Raw genomic sequence first — 27,183 nt, 5'->3', positions numbered from 1 at the left:
CCACATGTTGAAGAGTCGCTTTTCGCCCTTTCTTTCCCACATTTTTCCAGTGCGGTTATTGATCGCGTTCAAAATGTTTTCCCAACGTACGTGTTACCTGCAAAATCACAGTGAAACTGTTATGCCGAAAAGATTCCTAATAGTTATTGTATTAGAATAGCTCTCCAATTTCTTAGCCTTCGTACACGCAATGTTTAAGGAAACGCTAGAGTAAATGAAACTGTAAATAGACAGGAGCTCTTCTTAGTTTTCATACAAGTTATGATGGCTGCAGCTCCTATCTGCGTCCGGGTGACCGGAGCCAAGGGATTATCTGCGGAACCTTTGATTTATCTCTCGGGCAAGGAGCTAGATACGCCCTTTTCATCTCGGTTTGATCACACCTGTGCATTAAAACGCAGTGCTCGGTACCATCGAGGTGTAAGAGGTTCAAGGATGAGCGGGAAACTTTGTTAATAAGGAGACGGGCACCGCCCAACGTGGGGCTCGAACCCACGACCCTGAGATTAAGAGTCTCATGCTCTACCGACTGAGCTAGCCGGGCGCCGGTGGAGCTGGTGGTTAACTTGTCCCTGTTGACGGCAATTTGACAAGGTATACTTCCTGGCTTTTCATCATGTGCTGACCGGATTCGAGAGTAGCACACCCTGTTCTTTGTTGATTACTGTACCTCCAGCAGCGCAAATGTCAGTAATCATTGAAATGTACGACCTACAATCTCCTCAGCATGCCCGCGTGGACTCCTCAGTGATCATCCTTCTACGTTCTGCTGTAGTTTTCATGCAAGTGAAAACCGTGCTCCAAATAACAGCGGCACAGTTGTATCCTGCGGTAAGCATTCTTCTAATTCCATCGTTTTGCTCCAGGTAAAAGGTAGCGCATCATAGTGTTGATATTCCAAGGTTTCAGAGTCCGTATTGGATGGCTTGGATGCAGACATCGCTCAGAGCTCCCAGTATGATTTTCCCGAGTTCAGTTTTGCAGTGTTTTAGTGCTTTACTACTTCCAGTGGGCCTTTGAATGCTCTGCTAAGTAGAGACGTGACATAATTACTAATGCGACCGAGTGTGCTGGCTGTTCCTGGTTCGTAATGATTAACGCGAGAAATCAATATAGACATAACTGCTTCGATTTCGAGGTTCAGTTGAAGCTTTCAAAGAAACTATCAAAGACCTCAGAACAACCGAAGACACATTTGGTCATCTCCGTATTGGTGAAGATTAAAGAGTCCCGCAAGTGTCAAGCTTGCACAAACACACACGAGAGAGAAACTCAGGACAGAATTTAAAGAAAGGGAGATGCAGACTATTTGAAGGCACTTTGCTAACCCAATGGCATGCTTAGGAATCGTGCATAGGACACATGTAGCAGAGGATGGTTTCGATCCATCGACCTCTGGGTTATGGGCCCAGCACGCTTCCGCTGCGCCACTCTGCTGACGGCCTCTCTGCGTGTGGCGCACAACTGCTCTTTTTATTTCCTACATAAGTGATGAAAGAGTTGAAAGTTTCAACGACAAACGCAGACGTCACTTTGAGCGCTTGGTGTTGTAGCACAAATCATCACATGCTGCTCTACACTGGATTATAAAAGCCGACACATTTTCCAAACATTTTAATGCTGGAGTCACACTGTAGTATTAATAACAGTGCGATACTCGAGGAGCGTAGTGGGATCGCGGTGGCTCATCAGACCGCCCCGGGACAGGGGGCCCGCGTCAGGATGGCCGAGCGGTCTAAGGCGCTGCGTTCAGGTCGTAGTCTCCCCTGGAGGCGTGGGTTCGAATCCCACTCCTGACAAAAAGCTTGCTCAGTGCCGTCTCCAGTCGGGTGCAAATGGGTGAAGCAGCCTGACGCAGGGAACGTGCGCCGATAGGCGTAGGTGTATCCCCTGCCTCTTCCGATTTAGCTCGTGCTCCATAGGATGGAAGCGGATGCTCTGGCTTTTTGACTCGAATATAACCTGATCACAACAGATGGCCGTGCAGCCAAGTGCTGGTTTAAGAATGCCTCGTGTCTTCAGGCCCCTATTCCTTCAGGTTACCCCTTTGGAATAGTCGTCCGAAAAAGACGGGAAAGGAAAAGCATGTAAGCTCCCACACACTGCGTTAGCATTAGCGGTTGGAATCTGATGGGAGAAAAGCAACCTGGCTCGCCGTCAAGCAATCCATCCCTGGTCTCCCACGTGACAGGCGGGGATACGCACCACTATACTAACGAGGAGCGCTTGCTTGGCGCTTGAAGACACTTCGTCTTGCGGCTACTACTGTTTCCGGTTTCGTCTTTTCTTTTCATTCCTCCCAGAGGAGCGCATGAAAACGTTTCCATCTGCGCCATCCTCACCCCTCCAATGCTATGGTCCCTGCTCCTCCTGGTGCACTGCAAACACTCATTCAGCCGGTTCTTTCAGTTTGAATCATTAGGTCTTCAAAGGCTGGAAGTAGGGCGCAAGACATGCCAATGCCAAAAGCGTGGCTGTGTGCTTCCAGCTGTGAAATGTCACTGGTGGATGTTGAAGACATTACTTCCAAGGCAGCAGGTCCAAGCGATTTAGCGTTTGTACAAGAAGCAGGAAGAGAGAAACGGCACTCTGCCTTTTTCTGGGCAGGCCGAAGCGACAGGAGAAGGGCGCCGTAGTGGGCAGGATTCGAGCCGACGCGGGGAGACCCCAATGGCTTTCTAGCCCATCGCCTTAACCGCTCGGCCACGACTACAGGGAGCGCCGCCGCCGCCGGCTTGCAATCATTTAACACGGAGGGCGAGGCGGCGGCGGTAACCTTTTTCAATGTCGCTCTCCGCTTCCCCCCAAAAAAAGCCAAATGACATGCTAGCACTCGGACACCCTTCAGAAGACTGAAGGGTGGCTTAAAGCTGGAAGGATTAGGTCTCCCCGTTCCGACGCGACAATCGAACTTCCTTAGGCAGAGAGAAAGCAACATCGAGGAGCGTCAACAAGACTTTAGAAGCTGCGCCACACGCCACTTTCAGTCGCAGACACAGCAGTTTTAAAGGCAGGAATCGCCTTTGCGAACGCCATGAGAAACAGAACGCAAGCTCAGGTCCTGCGGTTTAACAAACAGCCACGGCTTTCAAGCGACATTTCTTTTCTGGAGCGAATTCACTTTCAACTTCAAGAAATTCACACAACTTGCGAAATACGAAATACAAATCTGGCTCATCGCTGCACAAGAAATACCGCCGGCTGGCAAGAAAATGACAACGGTGTTTTTCCTTAACGAAAAACTTCCCATGGAGAAAAACAACGGCTGTGCGTCTCTGTCGGCTTGATTCAGTTTAATGCAAGTATTCATTCTCCTCCTGGAAAATACAGCTTGCGAAAGATGAAATACAATTCTTGGCTTTTCTGGGTGAGTGCAGAAGAAATCCTGCCGGCTGGCAGAAGAATTCCAGCCTTTTTTACTCTTTAACCAGAAACTTGCGAATGATACAAAGCAAGCGGGGTGCGTTTCTGTGCAGCTGTTAACTGAACAGCTGCTGCTTCAAGCCCACCCAGGGCTCATTCCGATTTCAACATCATGCCCCCTGAAGGTAGACTGGATTTCTTTGCGAAGCATTCACCTTTTGGACGTTTCAGGAAAGGTGCGTGTCGATGCCAGACTTGAAAAGCTTTCCATACAAAGAAACAACATAGTGCTTTTGATTGATGGGAAACGGCAAGAGCGGTTTGAGCAGCTCCGGCCTCTCAACCGCTTTACAATGTGATCGGCACCTCGGTAGCCAGTTTAGAAGGCTGAAAAGGATGCTGGAAGCACAGCGACGTTCTAAAACCAGCGCTTGAAAAGCATCTGCATACATAAAATGTCCATTTCCCCAAAGATGAATCTGCATCTTCAGAAGATTGTCAGCTATACGTTTTCGTTCTTTGTTTCCTTTTTTTACGACAAGCTTTCGAGAAATGAACTGTCTATTGTGATGAAGGCTGCATTAGAAATTGTGCATCTAGCTTAGTTCAATGAAATCGGGAGGTGCACCTGTCTCAAGCGGATGGCTCTTTGCAGGCACACTACGGAAACCTGCAGGCGCAAGTTGGGAGAAGTGACTCTTGCAGAGTGTTGAGCTTCGAGAAGAGGGCTCCGCTCAGGAAGATATTTCCACATGTTGAAGAGTCGCTTTTCGCCCTTTCTTTCCCACATTTTTCCAGTGCGGTTATTGATCGCGTTCAAAATGTTTTCCCAACGTACGTGTTACCTGCAAAATCACAGTGAAACTGTTATGCCGAAAAGATTCCTAATAGTTATTGTATTAGAATAGCTCTCCAATTTCTTAGCCTTCGTACACGCAATGTTTAAGGAAACGCTAGAGTAAATGAAACTGTAAATAGACAGGAGCTCTTCTTAGTTTTCATACAAGTTATGATGGCTGCAGCTCCTATCTGCGTCCGGGTGACCGGAGCCAAGGGATTATCTGCGGAACCTTTGATTTATCTCTCGGGCAAGGAGCTAGATACGCCCTTTTCATCTCGGTTTGATCACACCTGTGCATTAAAACGCAGTGCTCGGTACCATCGAGGTGTAAGAGGTTCAAGGATGAGCGGGAAACTTTGTTAATAAGGAGACGGGCACCGCCCAACGTGGGGCTCGAACCCACGACCCTGAGATTAAGAGTCTCATGCTCTACCGACTGAGCTAGCCGGGCGCCGGTGGAGCTGGTGGTTAACTTGTCCCTGTTGACGGCAATTTGACAAGGTATACTTCCTGGCTTTTCATCATGTGCTGACCGGATTCGAGAGTAGCACACCCTGTTCTTTGTTGATTACTGTACCTCCAGCAGCGCAAATGTCAGTAATCATTGAAATGTACGACCTACAATCTCCTCAGCATGCCCGCGTGGACTCCTCAGTGATCATCCTTCTACGTTCTGCTGTAGTTTTCATGCAAGTGAAAACCGTGCTCCAAATAACAGCGGCACAGTTGTATCCTGCGGTAAGCATTCTTCTAATTCCATCGTTTTGCTCCAGGTAAAAGGTAGCGCATCATAGTGTTGATATTCCAAGGTTTCAGAGTCCGTATTGGATGGCTTGGATGCAGACATCGCTCAGAGCTCCCAGTATGATTTTCCCGAGTTCAGTTTTGCAGTGTTTTAGTGCTTTACTACTTCCAGTGGGCCTTTGAATGCTCTGCTAAGTAGAGACGTGACATAATTACTAATGCGACCGAGTGTGCTGGCTGTTCCTGGTTCGTAATGATTAACGCGAGAAATCAATATAGACATAACTGCTTCGATTTCGAGGTTCAGTTGAAGCTTTCAAAGAAACTATCAAAGACCTCAGAACAACCGAAGACACATTTGGTCATCTCCGTATTGGTGAAGATTAAAGAGTCCCGCAAGTGTCAAGCTTGCACAAACACACACGAGAGAGAAACTCAGGACAGAATTTAAAGAAAGGGAGATGCAGACTATTTGAAGGCACTTTGCTAACCCAATGGCATGCTTAGGAATCGTGCATAGGACACATGTAGCAGAGGATGGTTTCGATCCATCGACCTCTGGGTTATGGGCCCAGCACGCTTCCGCTGCGCCACTCTGCTGACGGCCTCTCTGCGTGTGGCGCACAACTGCTCTTTTTATTTCCTACATAAGTGATGAAAGAGTTGAAAGTTTCAACGACAAACGCAGACGTCACTTTGAGCGCTTGGTGTTGTAGCACAAATCATCACATGCTGCTCTACACTGGATTATAAAAGCCGACACATTTTCCAAACATTTTAATGCTGGAGTCACACTGTAGTATTAATAACAGTGCGATACTCGAGGAGCGTAGTGGGATCGCGGTGGCTCATCAGACCGCCCCGGGACAGGGGGCCCGCGTCAGGATGGCCGAGCGGTCTAAGGCGCTGCGTTCAGGTCGTAGTCTCCCCTGGAGGCGTGGGTTCGAATCCCACTCCTGACAAAAAGCTTGCTCAGTGCCGTCTCCAGTCGGGTGCAAATGGGTGAAGCAGCCTGACGCAGGGAACGTGCGCCGATAGGCGTAGGTGTATCCCCTGCCTCTTCCGATTTAGCTCGTGCTCCATAGGATGGAAGCGGATGCTCTGGCTTTTTGACTCGAATATAACCTGATCACAACAGATGGCCGTGCAGCCAAGTGCTGGTTTAAGAATGCCTCGTGTCTTCAGGCCCCTATTCCTTCAGGTTACCCCTTTGGAATAGTCGTCCGAAAAAGACGGGAAAGGAAAAGCATGTAAGCTCCCACACACTGCGTTAGCATTAGCGGTTGGAATCTGATGGGAGAAAAGCAACCTGGCTCGCCGTCAAGCAATCCATCCCTGGTCTCCCACGTGACAGGCGGGGATACGCACCACTATACTAACGAGGAGCGCTTGCTTGGCGCTTGAAGACACTTCGTCTTGCGGCTACTACTGTTTCCGGTTTCGTCTTTTCTTTTCATTCCTCCCAGAGGAGCGCATGAAAACGTTTCCATCTGCGCCATCCTCACCCCTCCAATGCTATGGTCCCTGCTCCTCCTGGTGCACTGCAAACACTCATTCAGCCGGTTCTTTCAGTTTGAATCATTAGGTCTTCAAAGGCTGGAAGTAGGGCGCAAGACATGCCAATGCCAAAAGCGTGGCTGTGTGCTTCCAGCTGTGAAATGTCACTGGTGGATGTTGAAGACATTACTTCCAAGGCAGCAGGTCCAAGCGATTTAGCGTTTGTACAAGAAGCAGGAAGAGAGAAACGGCACTCTGCCTTTTTCTGGGCAGGCCGAAGCGACAGGAGAAGGGCGCCGTAGTGGGCAGGATTCGAGCCGACGCGGGGAGACCCCAATGGCTTTCTAGCCCATCGCCTTAACCGCTCGGCCACGACTACAGGGAGCGCCGCCGCCGCCGGCTTGCAATCATTTAACACGGAGGGCGAGGCGGCGGCGGTAACCTTTTTCAATGTCGCTCTCCGCTTCCCCCCAAAAAAAGCCAAATGACATGCTAGCACTCGGACACCCTTCAGAAGACTGAAGGGTGGCTTAAAGCTGGAAGGATTAGGTCTCCCCGTTCCGACGCGACAATCGAACTTCCTTAGGCAGAGAGAAAGCAACATCGAGGAGCGTCAACAAGACTTTAGAAGCTGCGCCACACGCCACTTTCAGTCGCAGACACAGCAGTTTTAAAGGCAGGAATCGCCTTTGCGAACGCCATGAGAAACAGAACGCAAGCTCAGGTCCTGCGGTTTAACAAACAGCCACGGCTTTCAAGCGACATTTCTTTTCTGGAGCGAATTCACTTTCAACTTCAAGAAATTCACACAACTTGCGAAATACGAAATACAAATCTGGCTCATCGCTGCACAAGAAATACCGCCGGCTGGCAAGAAAATGACAACGGTGTTTTTCCTTAACGAAAAACTTCCCATGGAGAAAAACAACGGCTGTGCGTCTCTGTCGGCTTGATTCAGTTTAATGCAAGTATTCATTCTCCTCCTGGAAAATACAGCTTGCGAAAGATGAAATACAATTCTTGGCTTTTCTGGGTGAGTGCAGAAGAAATCCTGCCGGCTGGCAGAAGAATTCCAGCCTTTTTTACTCTTTAACCAGAAACTTGCGAATGATACAAAGCAAGCGGGGTGCGTTTCTGTGCAGCTGTTAACTGAACAGCTGCTGCTTCAAGCCCACCCAGGGCTCATTCCGATTTCAACATCATGCCCCCTGAAGGTAGACTGGATTTCTTTGCGAAGCATTCACCTTTTGGACGTTTCAGGAAAGGTGCGTGTCGATGCCAGACTTGAAAAGCTTTCCATACAAAGAAACAACATAGTGCTTTTGATTGATGGGAAACGGCAAGAGCGGTTTGAGCAGCTCCGGCCTCTCAACCGCTTTACAATGTGATCGGCACCTCGGTAGCCAGTTTAGAAGGCTGAAAAGGATGCTGGAAGCACAGCGACGTTCTAAAACCAGCGCTTGAAAAGCATCTGCATACATAAAATGTCCATTTCCCCAAAGATGAATCTGCATCTTCAGAAGATTGTCAGCTATACGTTTTCGTTCTTTGTTTCCTTTTTTTACGACAAGCTTTCGAGAAATGAACTGTCTATTGTGATGAAGGCTGCATTAGAAATTGTGCATCTAGCTTAGTTCAATGAAATCGGGAGGTGCACCTGTCTCAAGCGGATGGCTCTTTGCAGGCACACTACGGAAACCTGCGGGCGCAAGTTGGGAGAAGTGACTCTTGCAGAGTGTTGAGCTTCGAGAAGAGGGCTCCGCTCAGGAAGATATTTCCACATGTTGAAGAGTCGCTTTTCGCCCTTTCTTTCCCACATTTTTCCAGTGCGGTTATTGATCGCGTTCAAAATGTTTTCCCAACGTACGTGTTACCTGCAAAATCACAGTGAAACTGTTATGCCGAAAAGATTCCTAATAGTTATTGTATTAGAATAGCTCTCCAATTTCTTAGCCTTCGTACACGCAATGTTTAAGGAAACGCTAGAGTAAATGAAACTGTAAATAGACAGGAGCTCTTCTTAGTTTTCATACAAGTTATGATGGCTGCAGCTCCTATCTGCGTCCGGGTGACCGGAGCCAAGGGATTATCTGCGGAACCTTTGATTTATCTCTCGGGCAAGGAGCTAGATACGCCCTTTTCATCTCGGTTTGATCACACCTGTGCATTAAAACGCAGTGCTCGGTACCATCGAGGTGTAAGAGGTTCAAGGATGAGCGGGAAACTTTGTTAATAAGGAGACGGGCACCGCCCAACGTGGGGCTCGAACCCACGACCCTGAGATTAAGAGTCTCATGCTCTACCGACTGAGCTAGCCGGGCGCCGGTGGAGCTGGTGGTTAACTTGTCCCTGTTGACGGCAATTTGACAAGGTATACTTCCTGGCTTTTCATCATGTGCTGACCGGATTCGAGAGTAGCACACCCTGTTCTTTGTTGATTACTGTACCTCCAGCAGCGCAAATGTCAGTAATCATTGAAATGTACGACCTACAATCTCCTCAGCATGCCCGCGTGGACTCCTCAGTGATCATCCTTCTACGTTCTGCTGTAGTTTTCATGCAAGTGAAAACCGTGCTCCAAATAACAGCGGCACAGTTGTATCCTGCGGTAAGCATTCTTCTAATTCCATCGTTTTGCTCCAGGTAAAAGGTAGCGCATCATAGTGTTGATATTCCAAGGTTTCAGAGTCCGTATTGGATGGCTTGGATGCAGACATCGCTCAGAGCTCCCAGTATGATTTTCCCGAGTTCAGTTTTGCAGTGTTTTAGTGCTTTACTACTTCCAGTGGGCCTTTGAATGCTCTGCTAAGTAGAGACGTGACATAATTACTAATGCGACCGAGTGTGCTGGCTGTTCCTGGTTCGTAATGATTAACGCGAGAAATCAATATAGACATAACTGCTTCGATTTCGAGGTTCAGTTGAAGCTTTCAAAGAAACTATCAAAGACCTCAGAACAACCGAAGACACATTTGGTCATCTCCGTATTGGTGAAGATTAAAGAGTCCCGCAAGTGTCAAGCTTGCACAAACACACACGAGAGAGAAACTCAGGACAGAATTTAAAGAAAGGGAGATGCAGACTATTTGAAGGCACTTTGCTAACCCAATGGCATGCTTAGGAATCGTGCATAGGACACATGTAGCAGAGGATGGTTTCGATCCATCGACCTCTGGGTTATGGGCCCAGCACGCTTCCGCTGCGCCACTCTGCTGACGGCCTCTCTGCGTGTGGCGCACAACTGCTCTTTTTATTTCCTACATAAGTGATGAAAGAGTTGAAAGTTTCAACGACAAACGCAGACGTCACTTTGAGCGCTTGGTGTTGTAGCACAAATCATCACATGCTGCTCTACACTGGATTATAAAAGCCGACACATTTTCCAAACATTTTAATGCTGGAGTCACACTGTAGTATTAATAACAGTGCGATACTCGAGGAGCGTAGTGGGATCGCGGTGGCTCATCAGACCGCCCCGGGACAGGGGGCCCGCGTCAGGATGGCCGAGCGGTCTAAGGCGCTGCGTTCAGGTCGTAGTCTCCCCTGGAGGCGTGGGTTCGAATCCCACTCCTGACAAAAAGCTTGCTCAGTGCCGTCTCCAGTCGGGTGCAAATGGGTGAAGCAGCCTGACGCAGGGAACGTGCGCCGATAGGCGTAGGTGTATCCCCTGCCTCTTCCGATTTAGCTCGTGCTCCATAGGATGGAAGCGGATGCTCTGGCTTTTTGACTCGAATATAACCTGATCACAACAGATGGCCGTGCAGCCAAGTGCTGGTTTAAGAATGCCTCGTGTCTTCAGGCCCCTATTCCTTCAGGTTACCCCTTTGGAATAGTCGTCCGAAAAAGACGGGAAAGGAAAAGCATGTAAGCTCCCACACACTGCGTTAGCATTAGCGGTTGGAATCTGATGGGAGAAAAGCAACCTGGCTCGCCGTCAAGCAATCCATCCCTGGTCTCCCACGTGACAGGCGGGGATACGCACCACTATACTAACGAGGAGCGCTTGCTTGGCGCTTGAAGACACTTCGTCTTGCGGCTACTACTGTTTCCGGTTTCGTCTTTTCTTTTCATTCCTCCCAGAGGAGCGCATGAAAACGTTTCCATCTGCGCCATCCTCACCCCTCCAATGCTATGGTCCCTGCTCCTCCTGGTGCACTGCAAACACTCATTCAGCCGGTTCTTTCAGTTTGAATCATTAGGTCTTCAAAGGCTGGAAGTAGGGCGCAAGACATGCCAATGCCAAAAGCGTGGCTGTGTGCTTCCAGCTGTGAAATGTCACTGGTGGATGTTGAAGACATTACTTCCAAGGCAGCAGGTCCAAGCGATTTAGCGTTTGTACAAGAAGCAGGAAGAGAGAAACGGCACTCTGCCTTTTTCTGGGCAGGCCGAAGCGACAGGAGAAGGGCGCCGTAGTGGGCAGGATTCGAGCCGACGCGGGGAGACCCCAATGGCTTTCTAGCCCATCGCCTTAACCGCTCGGCCACGACTACAGGGAGCGCCGCCGCCGCCGGCTTGCAATCATTTAACACGGAGGGCGAGGCGGCGGCGGTAACCTTTTTCAATGTCGCTCTCCGCTTCCCCCCAAAAAAAGCCAAATGACATGCTAGCACTCGGACACCCTTCAGAAGACTGAAGGGTGGCTTAAAGCTGGAAGGATTAGGTCTCCCCGTTCCGACGCGACAATCGAACTTCCTTAGGCAGAGAGAAAGCAACATCGAGGAGCGTCAACAAGACTTTAGAAGCTGCGCCACACGCCACTTTCAGTCGCAGACACAGCAGTTTTAAAGGCAGGAATCGCCTTTGCGAACGCCATGAGAAACAGAACGCAAGCTCAGGTCCTGCGGTTTAACAAACAGCCACGGCTTTCAAGCGACATTTCTTTTCTGGAGCGAATTCACTTTCAACTTCAAGAAATTCACACAACTTGCGAAATACGAAATACAAATCTGGCTCATCGCTGCACAAGAAATACCGCCGGCTGGCAAGAAAATGACAACGGTGTTTTTCCTTAACGAAAAACTTCCCATGGAGAAAAACAACGGCTGTGCGTCTCTGTCGGCTTGATTCAGTTTAATGCAAGTATTCATTCTCCTCCTGGAAAATACAGCTTGCGAAAGATGAAATACAATTCTTGGCTTTTCTGGGTGAGTGCAGAAGAAATCCTGCCGGCTGGCAGAAGAATTCCAGCCTTTTTTACTCTTTAACCAGAAACTTGCGAATGATACAAAGCAAGCGGGGTGCGTTTCTGTGCAGCTGTTAACTGAACAGCTGCTGCTTCAAGCCCACCCAGGGCTCATTCCGATTTCAACATCATGCCCCCTGAAGGTAGACTGGATTTCTTCGCGAAGCATTCACCTTTTGGACGTTTCAGGAAAGGTGCGTGTCGATGCCAGACTTGAAAAGCTTTCCATACAAAGAAACAACATAGTGCTTTTGATTGATGGGAAACGGCAAGAGCGGTTTGAGCAGCTCCGGCCTCTCAACCGCTTTACAATGTGATCGGCACCTCGGTAGCCAGTTTAGAAGGCTGAAAAGGATGCTGGAAGCACAGCGACGTTCTAAAACCAGCGCTTGAAAAGCATCTGCATACATAAAATGTCCATTTCCCCAAAGATGAATCTGCATCTTCAGAAGATTGTCAGCTATACGTTTTCGTTCTTTGTTTCCTTTTTTTACGACAAGCTTTCGAGAAATGAACTGTCTATTGTGATGAAGGCTGCATTAGAAATTGTGCATCTAGCTTAGTTCAATGAAATCGGGAGGTGCACCTGTCTCAAGCGGATGGCTCTTTGCAGGCACACTACGGAAACCTGCGGGCGCAAGTTGGGAGAAGTGACTCTTGCAGAGTGTTGAGCTTCGAGAAGAGGGCTCCGCTCAGGAAGATATTTCCACATGTTGAAGAGTCGCTTTTCGCCCTTTCTTTCCCACATTTTTCCAGTGCGGTTATTGATCGCGTTCAAAATGTTTTCCCAACGTACGTGTTACCTGCAAAATCACAGTGAAACTGTTATGCCGAAAAGATTCCTAATAGTTATTGTATTAGAATAGCTCTCCAATTTCTTAGCCTTCGTACACGCAATGTTTAAGGAAACGCTAGAGTAAATGAAACTGTAAATAGACAGGAGCTCTTCTTAGTTTTCATACAAGTTATGATGGCTGCAGCTCCTATCTGCGTCCGGGTGACCGGAGCCAAGGGATTATCTGCGGAACCTTTGATTTATCTCTCGGGCAAGGAGCTAGATACGCCCTTTTCATCTCGGTTTGATCACACCTGTGCATTAAAACGCAGTGCTCGGTACCATCGAGGTGTAAGAGGTTCAAGGATGAGCGGGAAACTTTGTTAATAAGGAGACGGGCACCGCCCAACGTGGGGCTCGAACCCACGACCCTGAGATTAAGAGTCTCATGCTCTACCGACTGAGCTAGCCGGGCGCCGGTGGAGCTGGTGGTTAACTTGTCCCTGTTGACGGCAATTTGACAAGGTATACTTCCTGGCTTTTCATCATGTGCTGACCGGATTCGAGAGTAGCACACCCTGTTCTTTGTTGATTACTGTACCTCCAGCAGCGCAAATGTCAGTAATCATTGAAATGTACGACCTACAATCTCCTCAGCATGCCCGCGTGGACTCCTCAGTGATCATCCTTCTACGTTCTGCTGTAGTTTTCATGCAAGTGAAAACCGTGCTCCAAATAACAGCGGCACAGTTGTATCCTGCGGTAAGCATTCTTCTAATTCCATCGTTTTGCTCCAGGTAAAAGGTAGCGCATCATAGTGTTGATATTCCAAGGTTTCAGAGTCCGTATTGGATGGCTTGGATGCAGACATCGCTCAGAGCTCCCAGTATGATTTTCCCGAGTTCAGTTTTGCAGTGTTTTAGTGCTTTACTACTTCCAGTGGGCCTTTGAATGCTCTGCTAAGTAGAGACGTGACATAATTACTAATGCGACCGAGTGTGCTGGCTGTTCCTGGTTCGTAATGATTAACGCGAGAAATCAATATAGACATAACTGCTTCGATTTCGAGGTTCAGTTGAAGCTTTCAAAGAAACTATCAAAGACCTCAGAACAACCGAAGACACATTTGGTCATCTCCGTATTGGTGAAGATTAAAGAGTCCCGCAAGTGTCAAGCTTGCACAAACACACACGAGAGAGAAACTCAGGACAGAATTTAAAGAAAGGGAGATGCAGACTATTTGAAGGCACTTTGCTAACCCAATGGCATGCTTAGGAATCGTGCATAGGACACATGTAGCAGAGGATGGTTTCGATCCATCGACCTCTGGGTTATGGGCCCAGCACGCTTCCGCTGCGCCACTCTGCTGACGGCCTCTCTGCGTGTGGCGCACAACTGCTCTTTTTATTTCCTACATAAGTGATGAAAGAGTTGAAAGTTTCAACGACAAACGCAGACGTCACTTTGAGCGCTTGGTGTTGTAGCACAAATCATCACATGCTGCTCTACACTGGATTATAAAAGCCGACACATTTTCCAAACATTTTAATGCTGGAGTCACACTGTAGTATTAATAACAGTGCGATACTCGAGGAGCGTAGTGGGATCGCGGTGGCTCATCAGACCGCCCCGGGACAGGGGGCCCGCGTCAGGATGGCCGAGCGGTCTAAGGCGCTGCGTTCAGGTCGTAGTCTCCCCTGGAGGCGTGGGTTCGAATCCCACTCCTGACAAAAAGCTTGCTCAGTGCCGTCTCCAGTCGGGTGCAAATGGGTGAAGCAGCCTGACGCAGGGAACGTGCGCCGATAGGCGTAGGTGTATCCCCTGCCTCTTCCGATTTAGCTCGTGCTCCATAGGATGGAAGCGGATGCTCTGGCTTTTTGACTCGAATATAACCTGATCACAACAGATGGCCGTGCAGCCAAGTGCTGGTTTAAGAATGCCTCGTGTCTTCAGGCCCCTATTCCTTCAGGTTACCCCTTTGGAATAGTCGTCCGAAAAAGACGGGAAAGGAAAAGCATGTAAGCTCCCACACACTGCGTTAGCATTAGCGGTTGGAATCTGATGGGAGAAAAGCAACCTGGCTCGCCGTCAAGCAATCCATCCCTGGTCTCCCACGTGACAGGCGGGGATACGCACCACTATACTAACGAGGAGCGCTTGCTTGGCGCTTGAAGACACTTCGTCTTGCGGCTACTACTGTTTCCGGTTTCGTCTTTTCTTTTCATTCCTCCCAGAGGAGCGCATGAAAACGTTTCCATCTGCGCCATCCTCACCCCTCCAATGCTATGGTCCCTGCTCCTCCTGGTGCACTGCAAACACTCATTCAGCCGGTTCTTTCAGTTTGAATCATTAGGTCTTCAAAGGCTGGAAGTAGGGCGCAAGACATGCCAATGCCAAAAGCGTGGCTGTGTGCTTCCAGCTGTGAAATGTCACTGGTGGATGTTGAAGACATTACTTCCAAGGCAGCAGGTCCAAGCGATTTAGCGTTTGTACAAGAAGCAGGAAGAGAGAAACGGCACTCTGCCTTTTTCTGGGCAGGCCGAAGCGACAGGAGAAGGGCGCCGTAGTGGGCAGGATTCGAGCCGACGCGGGGAGACCCCAATGGCTTTCTAGCCCATCGCCTTAACCGCTCGGCCACGACTACAGGGAGCGCCGCCGCCGCCGGCTTGCAATCATTTAACACGGAGGGCGAGGCGGCGGCGGTAACCTTTTTCAATGTCGCTCTCCGCTTCCCCCCAAAAAAAGCCAAATGACATGCTAGCACTCGGACACCCTTCAGAAGACTGAAGGGTGGCTTAAAGCTGGAAGGATTAGGTCTCCCCGTTCCGACGCGACAATCGAACTTCCTTAGGCAGAGAGAAAGCAACATCGAGGAGCGTCAACAAGACTTTAGAAGCTGCGCCACACGCCACTTTCAGTCGCAGACACAGCAGTTTTAAAGGCAGGAATCGCCTTTGCGAACGCCATGAGAAACAGAACGCAAGCTCAGGTCCTGCGGTTTAACAAACAGCCACGGCTTTCAAGCGACATTTCTTTTCTGGAGCGAATTCACTTTCAACTTCAAGAAATTCACACAACTTGCGAAATACGAAATACAAATCTGGCTCATCGCTGCACAAGAAATACCGCCGGCTGGCAAGAAAATGACAACGGTGTTTTTCCTTAACGAAAAACTTCCCATGGAGAAAAACAACGGCTGTGCGTCTCTGTCGGCTTGATTCAGTTTAATGCAAGTATTCATTCTCCTCCTGGAAAATACAGCTTGCGAAAGATGAAATACAATTCTTGGCTTTTCTGGGTGAGTGCAGAAGAAATCCTGCCGGCTGGCAGAAGAATTCCAGCCTTTTTTACTCTTTAACCAGAAACTTGCGAATGATACAAAGCAAGCGGGGTGCGTTTCTGTGCAGCTGTTAACTGAACAGCTGCTGCTTCAAGCCCACCCAGGGCTCATTCCGATTTCAACATCATGCCCCCTGAAGGTAGACTGGATTTCTTTGCGAAGCATTCACCTTTTGGACGTTTCAGGAAAGGTGCGTGTCGATGCCAGACTTGAAAAGCTTTCCATACAAAGAAACAACATAGTGCTTTTGATTGATGGGAAACGGCAAGAGCGGTTTGAGCAGCTCCGGCCTCTCAACCGCTTTACAATGTGATCGGCACCTCGGTAGCCAGTTTAGAAGGCTGAAAAGGATGCTGGAAGCACAGCGACGTTCTAAAACCAGCGCTTGAAAAGCATCTGCATACATAAAATGTCCATTTCCCCAAAGATGAATCTGCATCTTCAGAAGATTGTCAGCTATACGTTTTCGTTCTTTGTTTCCTTTTTTTACGACAAGCTTTCGAGAAATGAACTGTCTATTGTGATGAAGGCTGCATTAGAAATTGTGCATCTAGCTTAGTTCAATGAAATCGGGAGGTGCACCTGTCTCAAGCGGATGGCTCTTTGCAGGCACACTACGGAAACCTGCGGGCGCAAGTTGGGAGAAGTGACTCTTGCAGAGTGTTGAGCTTCGAGAAGAGGGCTCCGCTCAGGAAGATATTTCCACATGTTGAAGAGTCGCTTTTCGCCCTTTCTTTCCCACATTTTTCCAGTGCGGTTATTGATCGCGTTCAAAATGTTTTCCCAACGTACGTGTTACCTGCAAAATCACAGTGAAACTGTTATGCCGAAAAGATTCCTAATAGTTATTGTATTAGAATAGCTCTCCAATTTCTTAGCCTTCGTACACGCAATGTTTAAGGAAACGCTAGAGTAAATGAAACTGTAAATAGACAGGAGCTCTTCTTAGTTTTCATACAAGTTATGATGGCTGCAGCTCCTATCTGCGTCCGGGTGACCGGAGCCAAGGGATTATCTGCGGAACCTTTGATTTATCTCTCGGGCAAGGAGCTAGATACGCCCTTTTCATCTCGGTTTGATCACACCTGTGCATTAAAACGCAGTGCTCGGTACCATCGAGGTGTAAGAGGTTCAAGGATGAGCGGGAAACTTTGTTAATAAGGAGACGGGCACCGCCCAACGTGGGGCTCGAACCCACGACCCTGAGATTAAGAGTCTCATGCTCTACCGACTGAGCTAGCCGGGCGCCGGTGGAGCTGGTGGTTAACTTGTCCCTGTTGACGGCAATTTGACAAGGTATACTTCCTGGCTTTTCATCATGTGCTGACCGGATTCGAGAGTAGCACACCCTGTTCTTTGTTGATTACTGTACCTCCAGCAGCGCAAATGTCAGTAATCATTGAAATGTACGACCTACAATCTCCTCAGCATGCCCGCGTGGACTCCTCAGTGATCATCCTTCTACGTTCTGCTGTAGTTTTCATGCAAGTGAAAACCGTGCTCCAAATAACAGCGGCACAGTTGTATCCTGCGGTAAGCATTCTTCTAATTCCATCGTTTTGCTCCAGGTAAAAGGTAGCGCATCATAGTGTTGATATTCCAAGGTTTCAGAGTCCGTATTGGATGGCTTGGATGCAGACATCGCTCAGAGCTCCCAGTATGATTTTCCCGAGTTCAGTTTTGCAGTGTTTTAGTGCTTTACTACTTCCAGTGGGCCTTTGAATGCTCTGCTAAGTAGAGACGTGACATAATTACTAATGCGACCGAGTGTGCTGGCTGTTCCTGGTTCGTAATGATTAACGCGAGAAATCAATATAGACATAACTGCTTCGATTTCGAGGTTCAGTTGAAGCTTTCAAAGAAACTATCAAAGACCTCAGAACAACCGAAGACACATTTGGTCATCTCCGTATTGGTGAAGATTAAAGAGTCCCGCAAGTGTCAAGCTTGCACAAACACACACGAGAGAGAAACTCAGGACAGAATTTAAAGAAAGGGAGATGCAGACTATTTGAAGGCACTTTGCTAACCCAATGGCATGCTTAGGAATCGTGCATAGGACACATGTAGCAGAGGATGGTTTCGATCCATCGACCTCTGGGTTATGGGCCCAGCACGCTTCCGCTGCGCCACTCTGCTGACGGCCTCTCTGCGTGTGGCGCACAACTGCTCTTTTTATTTCCTACATAAGTGATGAAAGAGTTGAAAGTTTCAACGACAAACGCAGACGTCACTTTGAGCGCTTGGTGTTGTAGCACAAATCATCACATGCTGCTCTACACTGGATTATAAAAGCCGACACATTTTCCAAACATTTTAATGCTGGAGTCACACTGTAGTATTAATAACAGTGCGATACTCGAGGAGCGTAGTGGGATCGCGGTGGCTCATCAGACCGCCCCGGGACAGGGGGCCCGCGTCAGGATGGCCGAGCGGTCTAAGGCGCTGCGTTCAGGTCGTAGTCTCCCCTGGAGGCGTGGGTTCGAATCCCACTCCTGACAAAAAGCTTGCTCAGTGCCGTCTCCAGTCGGGTGCAAATGGGTGAAGCAGCCTGACGCAGGGAACGTGCGCCGATAGGCGTAGGTGTATCCCCTGCCTCTTCCGATTTAGCTCGTGCTCCATAGGATGGAAGCGGATGCTCTGGCTTTTTGACTCGAATATAACCTGATCACAACAGATGGCCGTGCAGCCAAGTGCTGGTTTAAGAATGCCTCGTGTCTTCAGGCCCCTATTCCTTCAGGTTACCCCTTTGGAATAGTCGTCCGAAAAAGACGGGAAAGGAAAAGCATGTAAGCTCCCACACACTGCGTTAGCATTAGCGGTTGGAATCTGATGGGAGAAAAGCAACCTGGCTCGCCGTCAAGCAACCCATCCCTGGTCTCCCACGTGACAGGCGGGGATACGCACCACTATACTAACGAGGAGCGCTTGCTTGGCGCTTGAAGACACTTCGTCTTGCGGCTACTACTGTTTCCGGTTTCGTCTTTTCTTTTCATTCCTCCCAGAGGAGCGCATGAAAACGTTTCCATCTGCGCCATCCTCACCCCTCCAATGCTATGGTCCCTGCTCCTCCTGGTGCACTGCAAACACTCATTCAGCCGGTTCTTTCAGTTTGAATCATTAGGTCTTCAAAGGCTGGAAGTAGGGCGCAAGACATGCCAATGCCAAAAGCGTGGCTGTGTGCTTCCAGCTGTGAAATGTCACTGGTGGATGTTGAAGACATTACTTCCAAGGCAGCAGGTCCAAGCGATTTAGCGTTTGTACAAGAAGCAGGAAGAGAGAAACGGCACTCTGCCTTTTTCTGGGCAGGCCGAAGCGACAGGAGAAGGGCGCCGTAGTGGGCAGGATTCGAGCCGACGCGGGGAGACCCCAATGGCTTTCTAGCCCATCGCCTTAACCGCTCGGCCACGACTACAGGGAGCGCCGCCGCCGCCGGCTTGCAATCATTTAACACGGAGGGCGAGGCGGCGGCGGTAACCTTTTTCAATGTCGCTCTCCGCTTCCCCCCAAAAAAAGCCAAATGACATGCTAGCACTCGGACACCCTTCAGAAGACTGAAGGGTGGCTTAAAGCTGGAAGGATTAGGTCTCCCCGTTCCGACGCGACAATCGAACTTCCTTAGGCAGAGAGAAAGCAACATCGAGGAGCGTCAACAAGACTTTAGAAGCTGCGCCACACGCCACTTTCAGTCGCAGACACAGCAGTTTTAAAGGCAGGAATCGCCTTTGCGAACGCCATGAGAAACAGAACGCAAGCTCAGGTCCTGCGGTTTAACAAACAGCCACGGCTTTCAAGCGACATTTCTTTTCTGGAGCGAATTCACTTTCAACTTCAAGAAATTCACACAACTTGCGAAATACGAAATACAAATCTGGCTCATCGCTGCACAAGAAATACCGCCGGCTGGCAAGAAAATGACAACGGTGTTTTTCCTTAACGAAAAACTTCCCATGGAGAAAAACAACGGCTGTGCGTCTCTGTCGGCTTGATTCAGTTTAATGCAAGTATTCATTCTCCTCCTGGAAAATACAGCTTGCGAAAGATGAAATACAATTCTTGGCTTTTCTGGGTGAGTGCAGAAGAAATCCTGCCGGCTGGCAGAAGAATTCCAGCCTTTTTTACTCTTTAACCAGAAACTTGCGAATGATACAAAGCAAGCGGGGTGCGTTTCTGTGCAGCTGTTAACTGAACAGCTGCTGCTTCAAGCCCACCCAGGGCTCATTCCGATTTCAACATCATGCCCCCTGAAGGTAGACTGGATTTCTTTGCGAAGCATTCACCTTTTGGACGTTTCAGGAAAGGTGCGTGTCGATGCCAGACTTGAAAAGCTTTCCATACAAAGAAACAACATAGTGCTTTTGATTGATGGGAAACGGCAAGAGCGGTTTGAGCAGCTCCGGCCTCTCAACCGCTTTACAATGTGATCGGCACCTCGGTAGCCAGTTTAGAAGGCTGAAAAGGATGCTGGAAGCACAGCGACGTTCTAAAACCAGCGCTTGAAAAGCATCTGCATACATAAAATGTCCATTTCCCCAAAGATGAATCTGCATCTTCAGAAGATTGTCAGCTATACGTTTTCGTTCTTTGTTTCCTTTTTTTACGACAAGCTTTCGAGAAATGAACTGTCTATTGTGATGAAGGCTGCATTAGAAATTGTGCATCTAGCTTAGTTCAATGAAATCGGGAGGTGCACCTGTCTCAAGCGGATGGCTCTTTGCAGGCACACTACGGAAACCTGCGGGCGCAAGTTGGGAGAAGTGACTCTTGCAGAGTGTTGAGCTTCGAGAAGAGGGCTCCGCTCAGGAAGATATTTCCACATGTTGAAGAGTCGCTTTTCGCCCTTTCTTTCCCACATTTTTCCAGTGCGGTTATTGATCGCGTTCAAAATGTTTTCCCAACGTACGTGTTACCTGCAAAATCACAGTGAAACTGTTATGCCGAAAAGATTCCTAATAGTTATTGTATTAGAATAGCTCTCCAATTTCTTAGCCTTCGTACACGCAATGTTTAAGGAAACGCTAGAGTAAATGAAACTGTAAATAGACAGGAGCTCTTCTTAGTTTTCATACAAGTTATGATGGCTGCAGCTCCTATCTGCGTCCGGGTGACCGGAGCCAAGGGATTATCTGCGGAACCTTTGATTTATCTCTCGGGCAAGGAGCTAGATACGCCCTTTTCATCTCGGTTTGATCACACCTGTGCATTAAAACGCAGTGCTCGGTACCATCGAGGTGTAAGAGGTTCAAGGATGAGCGGGAAACTTTGTTAATAAGGAGACGGGCACCGCCCAACGTGGGGCTCGAACCCACGACCCTGAGATTAAGAGTCTCATGCTCTACCAACTGAGCTAGCCGGGCGCCGGTGGAGCTGGTGGTTAACTTGTCCCTGTTGACGGCAATTTGACAAGGTATACTTCCTGGCTTTTCATCATGTGCTGACCGGATTCGAGAGTAGCACACCCTGTTCTTTGTTGATTACTGTACCTCCAGCAGCGCAAATGTCAGTAATCATTGAAATGTACGACCTACAATCTCCTCAGCATGCCCGCGTGGACTCCTCAGTGATCATCCTTCTACGTTCTGCTGTAGTTTTCATGCAAGTGAAAACCGTGCTCCAAATAACAGCGGCACAGTTGTATCCTGCGGTAAGCATTCTTCTAATTCCATCGTTTTGCTCCAGGTAAAAGGTAGCGCATCATAGTGTTGATATTCCAAGGTTTCAGAGTCCGTATTGGATGGCTTGGATGCAGACATCGCTCAGAGCTCCCAGTATGATTTTCCCGAGTTCAGTTTTGCAGTGTTTTAGTGCTTTACTACTTCCAGTGGGCCTTTGAATGCTCTGCTAAGTAGAGACGTGACATAATTACTAATGCGACCGAGTGTGCTGGCTGTTCCTGGTTCGTAATGATTAACGCGAGAAATCAATATAGACATAACTGCTTCGATTTCGAGGTTCAGTTGAAGCTTTCAAAGAAACTATCAAAGACCTCAGAACAACCGAAGACACATTTGGTCATCTCCGTATTGGTGAAGATTAAAGAGTCCCGCAAGTGTCAAGCTTGCACAAACACACACGAGAGAGAAACTCAGGACAGAATTTAAAGAAAGGGAGATGCAGACTATTTGAAGGCACTTTGCTAACCCAATGGCATGCTTAGGAATCGTGCATAGGACACATGTAGCAGAGGATGGTTTCGATCCATCGACCTCTGGGTTATGGGCCCAGCACGCTTCCGCTGCGCCACTCTGCTGACGGCCTCTCTGCGTGTGGCGCACAACTGCTCTTTTTATTTCCTACATAAGTGATGAAAGAGTTGAAAGTTTCAACGACAAACGCAGACGTCACTTTGAGCGCTTGGTGTTGTAGCAGAAATCATCACATGCTGCTCTACACTGGATTATAAAAGCCGACACATTTTCCAAACATTTTAATGCTGGAGTCACACTGTAGTATTAATAACAGTGCGATACTCGAGGAGCGTAGTGGGATCGCGGTGGCTCATCAGACCGCCCCGGGACAGGGGGCCCGCGTCAGGATGGCCGAGCGGTCTAAGGCGCTGCGTTCAGGTCGTAGTCTCCCCTGGAGGCGTGGGTTCGAATCCCACTCCTGACAAAAAGCTTGCTCAGTGCCGTCTCCAGTCGGGTGCAAATGGGTGAAGCAGCCTGACGCAGGGAACGTGCGCCGATAGGCGTAGGTGTATCCCCTGCCTCTTCCGATTTAGCTCGTGCTCCATAGGATGGAAGCGGATGCTCTGGCTTTTTGACTCGAATATAACCTGATCACAACAGATGGCCGTGCAGCCAAGTGCTGGTTTAAGAATGCCTCGTGTCTTCAGGCCCCTATTCCTTCAGGTTACCCCTTTGGAATAGTCGTCCGAAAAAGACGGGAAAGGAAAAGCATGTAAGCTCCCACACACTGCGTTAGCATTAGCGGTTGGAATCTGATGGGAGAAAAGCAACCTGGCTCGCCGTCAAGCAACCCATCCCTGGTCTCCCACGTGACAGGCGGGGATACGCACCACTATACTAACGAGGAGCGCTTGCTTGGCGCTTGAAGACACTTCGTCTTGCGGCTACTACTGTTTCCGGTTTCGTCTTTTCTTTTCATTCCTCCCAGAGGAGCGCATGAAAACGTTTCCATCTGCGCCATCCTCACCCCTCCAATGCTATGGTCCCTGCTCCTCCTGGTGCACTGCAAACACTCATTCAGCCGGTTCTTTCAGTTTGAATCATTAGGTCTTCAAAGGCTGGAAGTAGGGCGCAAGACATGCCAATGCCAAAAGCGTGGCTGTGTGCTTCCAGCTGTGAAATGTCACTGGTGGATGTTGAAGACATTACTTCCAAGGCAGCAGGTCCAAGCGATTTAGCGTTTGTACAAGAAGCAGGAAGAGAGAAACGGCACTCTGCCTTTTTCTGGGCAGGCCGAAGCGACAGGAGAAGGGCGCCGTAGTGGGCAGGATTCGAGCCGACGCGGGGAGACCCCAATGGCTTTCTAGCCCATCGCCTTAACCGCTCGGCCACGACTACAGGGAGCGCCGCCGCCGCCGGCTTGCAATCATTTAACACGGAGGGCGAGGCGGCGGCGGTAACCTTTGTCAATGTCGCTCTCCGCTTCCCCCCAAAAAAAGCCAAATGACATGCTAGCACTCGGACACCCTTCAGAAGACTGAAGGGTGGCTTAAAGCTGGAAGGATTAGGTCTCCCCGTTCCGACGCGACAATCGAACTTCCTTAGGCAGAGAGAAAGCAACATCGAGGAGCGTCAACAAGACTTTAGAAGCTGCGCCACACGCCACTTTCAGTCGCAGACACAGCAGTTTTAAAGGCAGGAATCGCCTTTGCGAACGCCATGAGAAACAGAACGCAAGCTCAGGTCCTGCGGTTTAACAAACAGCCACGGCTTTCAAGCGACATTTCTTTTCTGGAGCGAATTCACTTTCAACTTCAAGAAATTCACACAACTTGCGAAATACGAAATACAAATCTGGCTCATCGCTGCACAAGAAATACCGCCGGCTGGCAAGAAAATGACAACGGTGTTTTTCCTTAACGAAAAACTTCCCATGGAGAAAAACAACGGCTGTGCGTCTCTGTCGGCTTGATTCAGTTTAATGCAAGTATTCATTCTCCTCCTGGAAAATACAGCTTGCGAAAGATGAAATACAATTCTTGGCTTTTCTGGGTGAGTGCAGAAGAAATCCTGCCGGCTGGCAGAAGAATTCCAGCCTTTTTTACTCTTTAACCAGAAACTTGCGAATGATACAAAGCAAGCGGGGTGCGTTTCTGTGCAGCTGTTAACTGAACAGCTGCTGCTTCAAGCCCACCCAGGGCTCATTCCGATTTCAACATCATGCCCCCTGAAGGTAGACTGGATTTCTTTGCGAAGCATTCACCTTTTGGACGTTTCAGGAAAGGTGCGTGTCGATGCCAGACTTGAAAAGCTTTCCATACAAAGAAACAACATAGTGCTTTTGATTGATGGGAAACGGCAAGAGCGGTTTGAGCAGCTCCGGCCTCTCAACCGCTTTACAATGTGATCGGCACCTCGGTAGCCAGTTTAGAAGGCTGAAAAGGATGCTGGAAGCACAGCGACGTTCTAAAACCAGCGCTTGAAAAGCATCTGCATACATAAAATGTCCATTTCCCCAAAGATGAATCTGCATCTTCAGAAGATTGTCAGCTATACGTTTTCGTTCTTTGTTTCCTTTTTTTACGACAAGCTTTCGAGAAATGAACTGTCTATTGTGATGAAGGCTGCATTAGAAATTGTGCATCTAGCTTAGTTCAATGAAATCGGGAGGTGCACCTGTCTCAAGCGGATGGCTCTTTGCAGGCACACTACGGAAACCTGCGGGCGCAAGTTGGGAGAAGTGACTCTTGCAGAGTGTTGAGCTTCGAGAAGAGGGCTCCGCTCAGGAAGATATTTCCACATGTTGAAGAGTCGCTTTTCGCCCTTTCTTTCCCACATTTTTCCAGTGCGGTTATTGATCGCGTTCAAAATGTTTTCCCAACGTACGTGTTACCTGCAAAATCACAGTGAAACTGTTATGCCGAAAAGATTCCTAATAGTTATTGTATTAGAATAGCTCTCCAATTTCTTAGCCTTCGTACACGCAATGTTTAAGGAAACGCTAGAGTAAATGAAACTGTAAATAGACAGGAGCTCTTCTTAGTTTTCATACAAGTTATGATGGCTGCAGCTCCTATCTGCGTCCGGGTGACCGGAGCCAAGGGATTATCTGCGGAACCTTTGATTTATCTCTCGGGCAAGGAGCTAGATACGCCCTTTTCATCTCGGTTTGATCACACCTGTGCATTAAAACGCAGTGCTCGGTACCATCGAGGTGTAAGAGGTTCAAGGATGAGCGGGAAACTTTGTTAATAAGGAGACGGGCACCGCCCAACGTGGGGCTCGAACCCACGACCCTGAGATTAAGAGTCTCATGCTCTACCGACTGAGCTAGCCGGGCGCCGGTGGAGCTGGTGGTTAACTTGTCCCTGTTGACGGCAATTTGACAAGGTATACTTCCTGGCTTTTCATCATGTGCTGACCGGATTCGAGAGTAGCACACCCTGTTCTTTGTTGATTACTGTACCTCCAGCAGCGCAAATGTCAGTAATCATTGAAATGTACGACCTACAATCTCCTCAGCATGCCCGCGTGGACTCCTCAGTGATCATCCTTCTACGTTCTGCTGTAGTTTTCATGCAAGTGAAAACCGTGCTCCAAATAACAGCGGCACAGTTGTATCCTGCGGTAAGCATTCTTCTAATTCCATCGTTTTGCTCCAGGTAAAAGGTAGCGCATCATAGTGTTGATATTCCAAGGTTTCAGAGTCCGTATTGGATGGCTTGGATGCAGACATCGCTCAGAGCTCCCAGTATGATTTTCCCGAGTTCAGTTTTGCAGTGTTTTAGTGCTTTACTACTTCCAGTGGGCCTTTGAATGCTCTGCTAAGTAGAGACGTGACATAATTACTAATGCGACCGAGTGTGCTGGCTGTTCCTGGTTCGTAATGATTAACGCGAGAAATCAATATAGACATAACTGCTTCGATTTCGAGGTTCAGTTGAAGCTTTCAAAGAAACTATCAAAGACCTCAGAACAACCGAAGACACATTTGGTCATCTCCGTATTGGTGAAGATTAAAGAGTCCCGCAAGTGTCAAGCTTGCACAAACACACACGAGAGAGAAACTCAGGACAGAATTTAAAGAAAGGGAGATGCAGACTATTTGAAGGCACTTTGCTAACCCAATGGCATGCTTAGGAATCGTGCATAGGACACATGTAGCAGAGGATGGTTTCGATCCATCGACCTCTGGGTTATGGGCCCAGCACGCTTCCGCTGCGCCACTCTGCTGACGGCCTCTCTGCGTGTGGCGCACAACTGCTCTTTTTATTTCCTACATAAGTGATGAAAGAGTTGAAAGTTTCAACGACAAACGCAGACGTCACTTTGAGCGCTTGGTGTTGTAGCACAAATCATCACATGCTGCTCTACACTGGATTATAAAAGCCGACACATTTTCCAAACATTTTAATGCTGGAGTCACACTGTAGTATTAATAACAGTGCGATACTCGAGGAGCGTAGTGGGATCGCGGTGGCTCATCAGACCGCCCCGGGACAGGGGGCCCGCGTCAGGATGGCCGAGCGGTCTAAGGCGCTGCGTTCAGGTCGTAGTCTCCCCTGGAGGCGTGGGTTCGAATCCCACTCCTGACAAAAAGCTTGCTCAGTGCCGTCTCCAGTCGGGTGCAAATGGGTGAAGCAGCCTGACGCAGGGAACGTGCGCCGATAGGCGTAGGTGTATCCCCTGCCTCTTCCGATTTAGCTCGTGCTCCATAGGATGGAAGCGGATGCTCTGGCTTTTTGACTCGAATATAACCTGATCACAACAGATGGCCGTGCAGCCAAGTGCTGGTTTAAGAATGCCTCGTGTCTTCAGGCCCCTATTCCTTCAGGTTACCCCTTTGGAATAGTCGTCCGAAAAAGACGGGAAAGGAAAAGCATGTAAGCTCCCACACACTGCGTTAGCATTAGCGGTTGGAATCTGATGGGAGAAAAGCAACCTGGCTCGCCGTCAAGCAACCCATCCCTGGTCTCCCACGTGACAGGCGGGGATACGCACCACTATACTAACGAGGAGCGCTTGCTTGGCGCTTGAAGACACTTCGTCTTGCGGCTACTACTGTTTCCGGTTTCGTCTTTTCTTTTCATTCCTCCCAGAGGAGCGCATGAAAACGTTTCCATCTGCGCCATCCTCACCCCTCCAATGCTATGGTCCCTGCTCCTCCTGGTGCACTGCAAACACTCATTCAGCCGGTTCTTTCAGTTTGAATCATTAGGTCTTCAAAGGCTGGAAGTAGGGCGCAAGACATGCCAATGCCAAAAGCGTGGCTGTGTGCTTCCAGCTGTGAAATGTCACTGGTGGATGTTGAAG

At 48.9% G+C, this 27,183-nt stretch overlaps 14 non-coding genes across 14 annotated transcripts; 7 read left to right on the top strand and 7 right to left on the bottom strand.

Moving 5' to 3' along the window:
• Positions 1-471: 471 nt before the first annotated feature.
• trnak-cuu (transfer RNA lysine (anticodon CUU)) lies at positions 472-544 on the bottom strand. The gene has a single exon. It is a non-coding gene; the product is annotated as a tRNA-Lys (tRNA).
• Positions 545-1,716: 1,172 nt separating this feature from the next.
• On the top strand, positions 1,717-1,799 carry trnal-cag (transfer RNA leucine (anticodon CAG)). The gene has a single exon. It is a non-coding gene; the product is annotated as a tRNA-Leu (tRNA).
• A 2,783-nt stretch (positions 1,800-4,582) lies between these two features.
• On the bottom strand, positions 4,583-4,655 carry trnak-cuu (transfer RNA lysine (anticodon CUU)). The gene has a single exon. It is a non-coding gene; the product is annotated as a tRNA-Lys (tRNA).
• A 1,172-nt stretch (positions 4,656-5,827) lies between these two features.
• Positions 5,828-5,910, top strand: trnal-cag (transfer RNA leucine (anticodon CAG)). The gene has a single exon. It is a non-coding gene; the product is annotated as a tRNA-Leu (tRNA).
• Positions 5,911-8,693: 2,783 nt separating this feature from the next.
• trnak-cuu (transfer RNA lysine (anticodon CUU)) lies at positions 8,694-8,766 on the bottom strand. The gene has a single exon. It is a non-coding gene; the product is annotated as a tRNA-Lys (tRNA).
• A 1,172-nt stretch (positions 8,767-9,938) lies between these two features.
• On the top strand, positions 9,939-10,021 carry trnal-cag (transfer RNA leucine (anticodon CAG)). The gene has a single exon. It is a non-coding gene; the product is annotated as a tRNA-Leu (tRNA).
• Positions 10,022-12,804: 2,783 nt separating this feature from the next.
• Positions 12,805-12,877, bottom strand: trnak-cuu (transfer RNA lysine (anticodon CUU)). The gene has a single exon. It is a non-coding gene; the product is annotated as a tRNA-Lys (tRNA).
• Positions 12,878-14,049: 1,172 nt separating this feature from the next.
• Positions 14,050-14,132, top strand: trnal-cag (transfer RNA leucine (anticodon CAG)). Its single transcript has one exon. It is a non-coding gene; the product is annotated as a tRNA-Leu (tRNA).
• Positions 14,133-16,915: 2,783 nt separating this feature from the next.
• trnak-cuu (transfer RNA lysine (anticodon CUU)) lies at positions 16,916-16,988 on the bottom strand. The gene has a single exon. It is a non-coding gene; the product is annotated as a tRNA-Lys (tRNA).
• Positions 16,989-18,160: 1,172 nt separating this feature from the next.
• Positions 18,161-18,243, top strand: trnal-cag (transfer RNA leucine (anticodon CAG)). The gene has a single exon. It is a non-coding gene; the product is annotated as a tRNA-Leu (tRNA).
• A 2,783-nt stretch (positions 18,244-21,026) lies between these two features.
• On the bottom strand, positions 21,027-21,099 carry trnak-cuu (transfer RNA lysine (anticodon CUU)). Its single transcript has one exon. It is a non-coding gene; the product is annotated as a tRNA-Lys (tRNA).
• A 1,172-nt stretch (positions 21,100-22,271) lies between these two features.
• Positions 22,272-22,354, top strand: trnal-cag (transfer RNA leucine (anticodon CAG)). The gene has a single exon. It is a non-coding gene; the product is annotated as a tRNA-Leu (tRNA).
• Positions 22,355-25,137: 2,783 nt separating this feature from the next.
• On the bottom strand, positions 25,138-25,210 carry trnak-cuu (transfer RNA lysine (anticodon CUU)). The gene has a single exon. It is a non-coding gene; the product is annotated as a tRNA-Lys (tRNA).
• Positions 25,211-26,382: 1,172 nt separating this feature from the next.
• On the top strand, positions 26,383-26,465 carry trnal-cag (transfer RNA leucine (anticodon CAG)). Its single transcript has one exon. It is a non-coding gene; the product is annotated as a tRNA-Leu (tRNA).
• Positions 26,466-27,183: the final 718 nt, after the last annotated feature.

This window comes from Lepisosteus platostomus, chromosome 26 (assembly GCF_059453375.1).
Source record: "Lepisosteus platostomus isolate fLepPlt1 chromosome 26, fLepPlt1.hap1, whole genome shotgun sequence".
Lineage (NCBI taxonomy): Eukaryota > Metazoa > Chordata > Actinopteri > Semionotiformes > Lepisosteidae > Lepisosteus > Lepisosteus platostomus.
The sequence above is the reverse complement of the archived record's forward strand: the minus strand, read 5'-3'. Positions and strand labels throughout refer to the sequence as shown.